The following is a 10,469-nucleotide window of genomic DNA, read 5'->3' on the forward strand; positions in this document are numbered from 1 at the left end:
TTTGGGAAATTCATTTCTCTGAGTCTCATTGTCTTATTTGTAAAAAGACAATTATATTTATCCTACAGGGTTGTCAAGAGAAATAAATGGGGGAAAATGTGCTCAGCCACATGGCATAGAACCTGGCACAGATAAGCACTCATAATTGGTCATTATTTTTGCAGTAAATGATTACAATCAGGCCAGCAGTAGTCAGGGCGGCTGGATTCCATGTAGCTGACCATGTGGTCTCAGATCCTGTGACTTTAAGAAGGCACCAGGTATACATGCTCAAAAATCCTGAAAGGAAATATGGAGGAGAGGAGATTGCGGCATGACCTACCCCGATATGGGATGCTTTCTTACTTTCCCTCTCTCTCTTCCCTCTCTCTCTCTCTGTCCCTCTCCAGCAAGTGCTTGTGCTCTTAAGCAAATTTTTAAAAATAGTAATAATCACAATCTACCCAGCCTCCAAGTCACCCAGTCCTGTTGATTGTGCCCCTGACAAATCTCAGCAATCTAACACCCGCTCTCTCCCCAGGTATACTGCTGCATGCTAGTACATAGCATTTCTCGCCTCCTGCATACTCAAGTCATTGCATACTCACATCAGTGATACTTTCTGACTCCTCTTCCTACCACTCATCTCCGACTTCACCAACAGTCTTCTGTGAGGACCCTAGAGATAAATATGGCTATGCCACTCTCCTGCTTAAAGTTGTGTATTCTAGGTCATTTTGTCACTGATAACAGAAAATATCTGAGTCTGGGTAATTTAAGAGAACAGAAGTTTGCTCAGCTCATGATTTGGTGATCAATGTCCAGGGGCCACATCTGGAAAGAGTTTCCTGTTGGTAGGATCCTGAGTCCATGCAGGTCATCACATTAAGAGGGCAAGAACAAAGCACAGCAGCTGTGTCCATCCATATGTCTCTGCTCTATCCTCATTCCCTCTCCTTATAAACCCACCAGGAGTTCATTGTAGGGCCCCCTACCCTTAGTACTCCAAAAGTTGACATCTTTCAGCACCATGAAGGTTCTCTCTTAACACCTTCACAGTACAACCAAGTTCCAATACATGAATTTTAGGGGATACTCAAACCATAGCAGTGCCCTAGCTGTCTGTTGTACCCAAGACCAAGTCCAAGCTTACTAACTGGCATATATGCCCTTTTACAATCCCTTTGCCTTGTATCTCCAGCTGCAGCTTAGGCCAGTCTCCCGAGCCTCATACACGTTTACTCTAGGCTAGACCCATACTAATCACTGTCTAAAAATTACATCATGTCTGTTTTGACTCCCAAGAATGCTCTTCCTTTCCACTTTACTCAAACTCCAGCTGATCTTTCATAGTTTGGAACTCACTCTGAACATCACCTTTTCTATGAGGCCTTTCTCTGAATCAGAGTTAGTTTCCCTTCTTTTTTATCTGTTAGCATATATATTCGTCCCTGCTATGTTATACTACATGTATTATCTGCTTTGTATGCCTCAATTTAACAGAGTGCCATGGCGAGTGTGCATTCACCAAAGCAAGTCAATGGAGAAAGTAAGAAATCACCCCCACAGGCGGAATGGCCACACTGCAATCCTTTCCCCACCATCCTCCTCCTCCTGGATTTTGGGCACACACGCTCATGTGCATGGCTTGATATTCAAGCTGCCAAGTTTCAAATCATGGTCAGTCATGTGGGAATTTAGCACCTTTGCCACCCTGCTATCTGCTGGCCCCTCAAGGGCGAAGTATTTGAAAGCAAGCTCCATGTGTATTTTTCCCCATGTCCCCAGTGCTTGGCACCTATTAGATGGGCAATTGATGTCTTTGAATAAATACATTCTGAATAAAACTGGGAATTGAGACTTTTTCTAAAACTGGAAAATGAGGCCTGCCCAATGTTATTCAGCAATACTCTTTCACTAGCATATGTTCCCAACCAAGGTGGCCCCAAAATTTCATGGCACACTGTTTTCATGTGAAGCCATGTCATTAGCAAGAAAAAAGCAAACAGAAAGAAGAAAGAAAAAGATCTATTTGTCTGTTTTATTCCTCCTATTTCTATAGAGTTGAAATGACTTTCTTAATGGGAAGAACATTTAGGGGGAAAAAAATGCTAAGTTCCTTTATTGTTACCATATATTAAGTGCTCACTCTATGTAAAACTCTGTGATACATTAGTGCTAATTCTACCAACAATTCTGCAAAATCAGCATAATTATCTTCATCTTGCAGTTGAAGAAACTGAGCCTGAGAGATGAAGTTGCTCTTTGTCCCATAGCTTGTAAATGGCTGAGCAAAGATTGTACCCTGCTCTGAGAAAACTCAAGGCCTGTATTGCGCTATTATACATCCTAACCTTCTAACAGGTGACAGAGCCAATGAGCTTCATGGCATGTTACCAACCTCCAGTAATTCTAATGAGGAGTTAGAATGTTCTCCTCTCTAAGAAAAAGAGAAGATATGAACAGAGGAGAGTGAAAGCTGACAAGTAAATGAAAGGGATCATCTCTTTTAAAATGGATTTACAGTTTTTTGAAGTGACAAAGAGATTTCTTTCAGCCAAGTGCCAATCTAAAAATCTATGCAAAAGAAGAATAATCGATACAACTTAAAATCGAAATGCCATTCCTTGTGAAAGAACAATGAAAACAAACAGGCTCATTTTATTAATCCACAAACCTAATAACACTCAACAAAAGGTTTCTGTAAATTTTAATTGCAGTAATCTGGACAATGTTTTACTATGACTCATTGACTCGAGCCGCAATGTGTGTGCAATATATTTTGCCCTGCTTTATGAGATTGTAATTGCAGTGAAATGCTACTATACAAACTCAATTAAAATATACCAGACTTATCAAAATAAAGAATCTCTGGAAATACCGTGCTCTGTGCTTATTTCACTTACTTTACAAATCCTGCATGTCTGTAGAAAAAAAATCCACACATTGCTCTTCTGCATGAAGGCTACAATTCCTTCTCCCTTTTTGACTATTTCTGCTCAACATCTTTATTTTCCTCTTTTCTGGAATATGCTTACCAATTATTATTCCATCTCTAGTGCTCGAGAGAGTTAACTCCTAGCATATAGAAAGTTTTCCACTGGCCTTTTCACAAATATTTGCCGACAGTAGAAGTACAGAAGTTCTGCCCTGTCCTCTGCTCAGGAGACCATGTCCAGTGATGGCCGCCATTTCACCTGAGCTGACCACATCCTTCCTCCTGTCTCTGGGCTATTACTTCTTCTCTCTTCTTTCTTCATCCAATAAGTTCCACTGCTCCTTTTCTCTTCCTTCTTTTTCTTCAGGAAATTCTTTGAAAGATATCTCAGTATTAGCTGATGTTTGTAGGTCCACACCCCTTACCAAACATGTCAGAGTCTTTGCTGAATTCAGAACTTTGGAGGCCTTTACAAATAAACTATCTTGAGAGTGATATCCCATAAACTATATAAAATCCCCATTAGGGGCTGGGAAAGCATTCTGTTATACAATCAAACATGTTCATATTTCCACTGCAACTTGAATGCCTATAAGAAATGAGAGAAAAACTGTAAACAGACTCACATTAAGTGTAGTTCAAATTGTGCCACCAAATATATTTCCAAAAATCTTTTCTCTTTTCAGAGTTCTTAGGATTTCTGGACTGTGGATGAGGAATTGTTGGTATGTATATTTTTGGCTACAGGAAAGCAGCTTTGCAAAAGGAACCTGTTAACCTTTGATCATTTTAGGAGCACAGCCCAAGCTCTGTCTGAGTCCTGCCATTTAAACAAGAGCATTTGGACATGGTAAATGGCTATAAATTCCAAAAGTACAGTTCTACTGAGATCAGGAAAAGATCTGTCATATTGGACATATGGAAGAGCCTATCTGGATACTAAGGTGATAATTGGCAGATTTAAGTCAAAAGTATAAATGAGCAGAAATATCATTTAATTTCAAGGCCTTTGTTCTCATTAATTTTACTCTTAGTTTGTAAAGAAAGCCATCTTTGACATTCCTGTGAGTGTGACTGGTCACATGTTCTCAAAAAGCGAGTTGCTTCACATCAGGAGCAGATTCATTATCATACTTGAAGTTAGATAAGGGGATCAAAATGAGCTAAAAAAATTGACATTATGTATCACTGTCCTTTCTTTTTTTTTTACAACCTTGTGATTATGTGGATACGCTTAAAGGTCACCTTCATGATGGATAAAATCAAAGACAGATCAGATTGATTTTACATAATAGGCTATTTCAAAGTAATGAATTAGCCAAACTAATGCTTTCTCACAAAATAAATAATTCTGAAGGAAAACAGATCTTTATTCCTAAATCCTTCTCCTCCCTTCTCAATTAATTAGACTTTGTTGGTGAAAGGAAGTTAAGAAATTCACCATAAGCCTGATTATATCATGAGTGTAAAATGAGCAGGGCAAATAATGGGCTCTATACTCTTTCAAACAAGTTAAATAAGTCCATAATAGCCCACCAGTTGTGTAAACACTATTTCACTATACTTGTAAAAGAAATATTGACTTACCTGTTAACTAAAATTATTCTGGCATGCTTCAAATAAGCTTATTAGTAATTCTTGTGGTGTATGTGAATGTTTTCAGTTGTGGACTTTCGTGAAAGATTAAAGAATTAAGAAAACATCCGTTTAGCATGCCCAGAAAGTAGACACGTACCAGACTGTACTTTACCAGAATCAATTTTAGGAACTAAAAGTCTAAAAAGTGAAGAGTGATTTCCACCCTGGAAGTAATTATGTCATTATACAGAAGCTCGTTAACTCTTAGATACCTTCCAAAATCATAAATGAGAACATCTCACTGAAACAAAACACTACTCGAACCTAACTTTAGCTTTTTAATCTTACTATCACATATAAATGTGGGGGCTTTTCTCTGGCATCTCACCAGTGTATGTTGCTATAACTATTTATTGAGAGAAAACAGAAATTATATATTTCAGAGCAAATGTGATTAATATATACTTGTTCCTTCTGATCACATTTTTTAAGAGAAATTTTTGCTATAGGGTGTGTGCACTCACCAGAGAAACAGAGAGACAGAAAGGGAGAATTACCTTCAGGAGGGTTGGCCATGTCACAATCTCTTCTCCTCCATTCTCCTCTCGGGATCTTGGGCACACACCTGGTATGAGTTTCAAGCTGCCAGGTCCAAGATTTAAACAGTGACCAATCACGTAGGAGTCCAGTGCCTTAACCACTACACCACCTACTAATCTCTCTGTTCACAGTTTTAAAAGAAAAGAAAAATACAATTCTGTGCTTCAACTGGTTCCACTACAGTTCAAAAAGACTGCACATTTCTTTACAAAAAGACATGAATTTCTTTCTCAATAAAATGATAGTAAACTCGGGAACCAGCAGTTAGCGTAATGGCTATGTTGCTGGACTCCCACGTAGTCGACCGCGGTTCATGTCCCGGACCCAGTGGCTTAAAACTCACACCGGGCGCGTGTGCGTGTGTGCCCAAGATCCCGAGAGGAGAATGGAGGAGAAGGGATTGCGGTGTGACCATCCCCCCTGGGGGGTGATTTCTCGCTTTCTGTCTCTATGTCTCTCTCTGTCTGTCTGGCGAGCGCACGCACCCTACAGTGAAAATCTCTCCAAAAAAAAAAAAAAATGATAGTAAACTCAAGGCCCTATCTATATGTGGCTAGACTATTCAAGGGATTTGGTTGGCAAAGGATATTAAGAAAATATTTTAAGAGATTTTTGCTATAGGGCATGTGTGATCACCTAAGAGACAGAGAGGCAGAAAGCAAGAAATCACCCCCCAGAAGAGATGGTCATACTATCATCCCTTCTCCTCCATTCTCCTCTCGGGATTTTGGGCACGCACACACATGCACCTGGAATGAGTTTTAAGCTGCCGGGTCCAGGACTTGAACTATGTGAGAGTCCAGTGATGTAACCATTACATCATCTGCTGGTCCTGAAGGATATAAAATTTAAAGTCAAAAGACTCAGGTGAGAATTTTGACTTCTTCACTAACTTGCTAGCCAACACTAGAAAAATCATTTGTATTTCCCATGCTTTTTTTTTCTTTTCCTTTTTGAAATTTTTCTGCAGAGTACATGCACTGGCAGTCAAAGAGAGAGAGAGGGAAAGTAAATAAGTACCCCTTACTGGAGACAGTCACCTTGAAATGCCTTCTCCATCTCTCCTTTCAGGATTTTGGGCATGCACACACATGCCTAGTATGTTTTCTGAGCTGCTGGGTCAGTACTTGAACAGCAAAGTTAGCCACCCACCTTAACTATCCTGTCACCAGCCGGCCCACATTTCCCATCCTTAAATATGGGGTAAGTAGCTTACCTATCTCTCATGAGGACCCAGTGAAAGGATATGCCTCTGTAAAGAGATGAGGCACTGCAAGTGGTCATTATCTTGCAATTTGAGAACTAAATCTTATGAATTAAATGGTCTTTGTCACAAAGCAGAGAGACTATGGCTCAACAAGCTTACCCTTCTAGTGTGTAAGGAATCCCATTTGCTGAATTTTCATCTTTATTAGCTAAGATAAAGTGGTTATCATAGAGCCACACAGGAAATAAAATCACCACCAACTAGATCCATTCTTATTTTCAACTCCAATGATTTTCTATGTTACAGGGTCTATAAGACCTTGAATATTGATCAGGTTATCCTCAAATGTTCATGGTTCCTGTACTTTCTGTCTTTACTGAGCAGGCTTGATTATAAGTGAGCACAGCTGAATTCTCACTCACTGGCTCAAGCAACAAAACAAACTTAATTAATCCACCCAATTGGGAGATGATAGAGCACAAATGGCTTTAGATCCAGGTCTTTAAAAGATGCTGTTAGGCTTTTTTGGCTCTTTCAGCAGCACCATGGTGGTTGGCAAGAATAAGTGCCTTGTGAAAGGTGACAAAAAGGAAACCAAGAAAAGTGATTGACCCATTTTCTAAAAAAAGATTGATATGACGAGAAAGCTCCTGCTATGTTCAACGTAAGAAATACTGGGAAAACACTAGCAACCAGGACTCAAGGAACCAAAATTCCATCTGACGGCCTTAAGGTCTGTGTGTTAGAAGTGAGCCTTGCAGATCTACAGAATGATGAAATTGCATTTAGGAAATTGAAGCTAATGACTGAGGATGTGCAGGGCAAAAACTGCCTGACTAACTTCCATGGCATGGATCTTACCCGTGACAAAATGTGCTTTATGGTCAAAAGATGGCAGACCATAACTGAAGCTCATATTGATGTCAAGACTACTATAGGTTATTTGCTTCATCTATTCTGTGTTGGTTTCACTAAACAAACAAACAAAAAAAATCAGATATGGAAAATCTCACGTTCAGCATCAGCAGATCTGTCAAATCCGAAAGAAGATGATGGAAATCATGACTGGGGAAATGCAGACAAATAACTTGAAACAAGTGGTCAATAAGCTGATTCCAGACAGCATTGGAAAAGATACAGAAAAAGCTCACCAATCTATCCATCCTCTCCATGATGCCTTCATCAGAAAAGTAAAAATGCTGAAGAAGCCCAAGTTCGAACTGGGAAAACTCATGGAGCTTCATGGAGAAAGTAGTAGCTCTGGAAAAGCTACTGGGGATGAGACAGGTGCTAAAGTTGAATGAGCTAATGGATATGAGCCACTCATCCAAGAATCTGTTTAAAGTTCAGACTTTTAATCATGACAAATGAAAAGTCCTATTGGGGAGGGGGCGGGAGGGAGATGCCCTTAGGATTTTGCTTCTCTTCCTGGCTAGTGCTAATATTCTCTTCCCAATGAGCTTTCTTTATAAGGCAGAACAGCAGGCCCCATAAGCTCCAGGTTCCCTTGACCTTAGAGCTCATGAAGCTAGACAGAAGACCCTCTCATCCCAGGGTAAATAAAAACCCCACAAATAGATTCAGGTTGTTCTGCATGAGTCAGAATGGTGGGTAGGAATGATAGCCCTAAAGGACCATCTACATGATCAGTAGCCCTAAGGTTTAGGAAGTAGTTTCCCAGTGAAAAACTAGACTGCTCATACCAAAAGGGGGAGAAGACGTATTGGATATGGGGAAAAAAAAGTAATTTAAAAAAAAAAAAACAAAAACAGATGTTCACTACACTTGGCCTCATCTAGCATAGCTGTCTTCCCCTTTTCACTGAATGGGAAATCTGCTCTACATGAACTTGTTAACAAGCTTCAGTTTTTAAAAAGAAGAGGAGAGGCACTAAAACATTGAAATTCAACTCTGGTCTAGGCCAAGTTCCAGACATTTTAATATTAAAACAACCCAGATGAGTAATAGCCCCTTTCTACAGAAAATGTAACAGAGACTTCGGATCTCTCTGTGCCTGGGATCAAACGACGTGAAACTGGCAGAACCTACATTCAGATACAGTTCTGCCTGAGTGATTTCATAACCAGAGTACTATGGTCCTGTTAGCAATCTTGAGGTCAAAGAAAGTGTTGCCTAATGTCCTTAAACAGGTGGCGAGCACAACCACATTTGGATCCCTATTTTGATGAATCGGGCAGCCACCAAATATTAAGTACTCACTACTGTGAACCATCACGTGGCCTCCACGTAAAGAGGAGACAAGAGGCTGAGTCTCTGCCTCCAAAGTAGTCACAATATAGTTGGCAAAACAAAACAGCTATACATTTAAGAAAACTGTAGGGCTATGTATTGTTTATATATACCCTTCAGAGACGCTCATCACCCTTGGAATTCCTGGTCACAGTCTGTCTTCCCTTTTGGCCTGCAAGTTCCATGTGGAGAGGTCATTTACCTTCCCAATAATAGTGGTTCTACAAATATCTATTGATTGGTGGCTGATTCAGACTGTGGCCTCAAGAGGTTTTATTGAAAGAATAAGTCTTGAGTTGCATTTGCAAAATAAATAGGGGATAGATAGGTTTTTAAATGGCAAGACGATAAAGCAAACAGTGGAAGAAACGAGCAGGAGAAGCAAGAATAATGTGAGAATAAGCCAAGGGTGGGAGTGGGTGTGCCATGCAGAGCAGCAAAGTCCAGAAATGGGTTGGAACTTGGTGGGCATGGCCCCAACTGTCCAGATACCTTGGTTAATTCCATTTTCAGTGGCATGGTCACATGTTTTCCAAAATCTGGGTCACAGTTCTTTTATAGGCAAAATGAGAATGGAATCTATAACCCTATCTCCCACGCTTTCTCCCTTTATCAAACACAAAGAATCACGAATTTGCTCATGATTGGATTCACCCAAGAAAAGAACATGTTCAGAATACAGATTAAAGTAGAGGAATCTAAACATTTTTTAAAGAGATGTAGGTGAACAAACAACTAGCATTGGGGATCATTCGGTAACTGGGGTGGGGGGGGGGATACACACGGCATGCACAAAAAGGAAAATCTTAACTTCTGTAAATTCAGAAGCGTATACGGGAAATTCGGGTAGACAGGTTAAATGGAAGATTAAGGGGACCTTGAAAGCATGCCTAGCCTTCATAAAGCAAGGAGGCACGGTGCCCCACAGTAAAAACTGCACATTGTGAGTTGGTGTGACTGGCTTGTGCTCTTTCAGCTGCTGACTGGGGAGGGTGGCTTGTACCTCACGGAGGTCTTCTTTCACAAAAAGCCCTATATCCTTTTCCTCGTTTTCCCTGCAGACTCACTGTCGGACCCTTTTGAAGAACGTGTGGTTTTGCCTTGGCGGTTTGCAACTGTCCTTGGAGCCCAGCGCCGCTCACCTGGGTGGGACTGTTCTCAGTACAGAGCCCTGGGACCTTCTGAAAAGCCCTCGAACAAAAAAGCAAACAGACATCTGTCGGTGCGGTACCTCTGCAGTAAAGGCGACTTCCAACTTCTTGAAAACAATGAATCTCTTCGACTTCCTCCCCGGAGATGAGTAGGGAAGGCAGCGCTGGAGTGCTCACGAGCCGTGTTTATCTAGCGACAAGCCCAACACTTTGATTGTAGGGTAAAAGCGAGCCGGACAGCGCGGTTGACGTAAGGACCAGAAAGACCCCACTCAATGAGCACGGACGCCTGCCTCCATCCCTAATACCGTAACTATTTTTCTGCGTTAGGGTTTAGACTTAAAAAGAGCACTCCATACACCCCAACCGTTATTTGCGGCGGGCTGGGAGGACGCATGCCGCATCCTTCAGTCTCCGGGCATCACCCTGTGTGGCTCTGAAGCAGGTCCCTCTCGGCTCTGGATCTGGGTCTCCGGGACACAGGATGGAATGAAGTAGGGGTCCCCTGCCCCGCGCGCAATACAGACAGCTTCATCTGCCCCGCAGAGGCGCAGTCGGAGCGTGGAGAACTCGCCGGCACCTCCCGCCGCCTGCAGCCTCCCAGCCCCGACTTGGGAAAGGAGAGAGGAGAGGGGAGGAGGGAAAGCGGGGCCGGGCTGGGGGTGCCTAGGAAGCCAGGCTGCGCTGACGTCACTGGGCGCGCAATTCGGGCTAGAGCGCTTTAAAAAACGAGCGTGCGAGGGGAGATGCTGCTCCACACGGCTCG

The 10,469-nt window shown here is 41.7% G+C and overlaps 1 pseudogene; it reads left to right on the top strand.

Annotated features, from left to right (window-relative positions):
- The first annotated feature begins 6,847 nt into the window (after positions 1-6,847).
- On the top strand, positions 6,848-7,645 carry LOC102475757 (40S ribosomal protein S3a pseudogene; annotated as a pseudogene).
- Positions 7,646-10,469: the final 2,824 nt, after the last annotated feature.

This window comes from Tupaia chinensis, unplaced genomic scaffold (genome assembly GCF_000334495.1).
Source record: "Tupaia chinensis unplaced genomic scaffold, TupChi_1.0 Scaffold000168_1, whole genome shotgun sequence".
Classification (NCBI taxonomy): domain Eukaryota; kingdom Metazoa; phylum Chordata; class Mammalia; order Scandentia; family Tupaiidae; genus Tupaia; species Tupaia belangeri.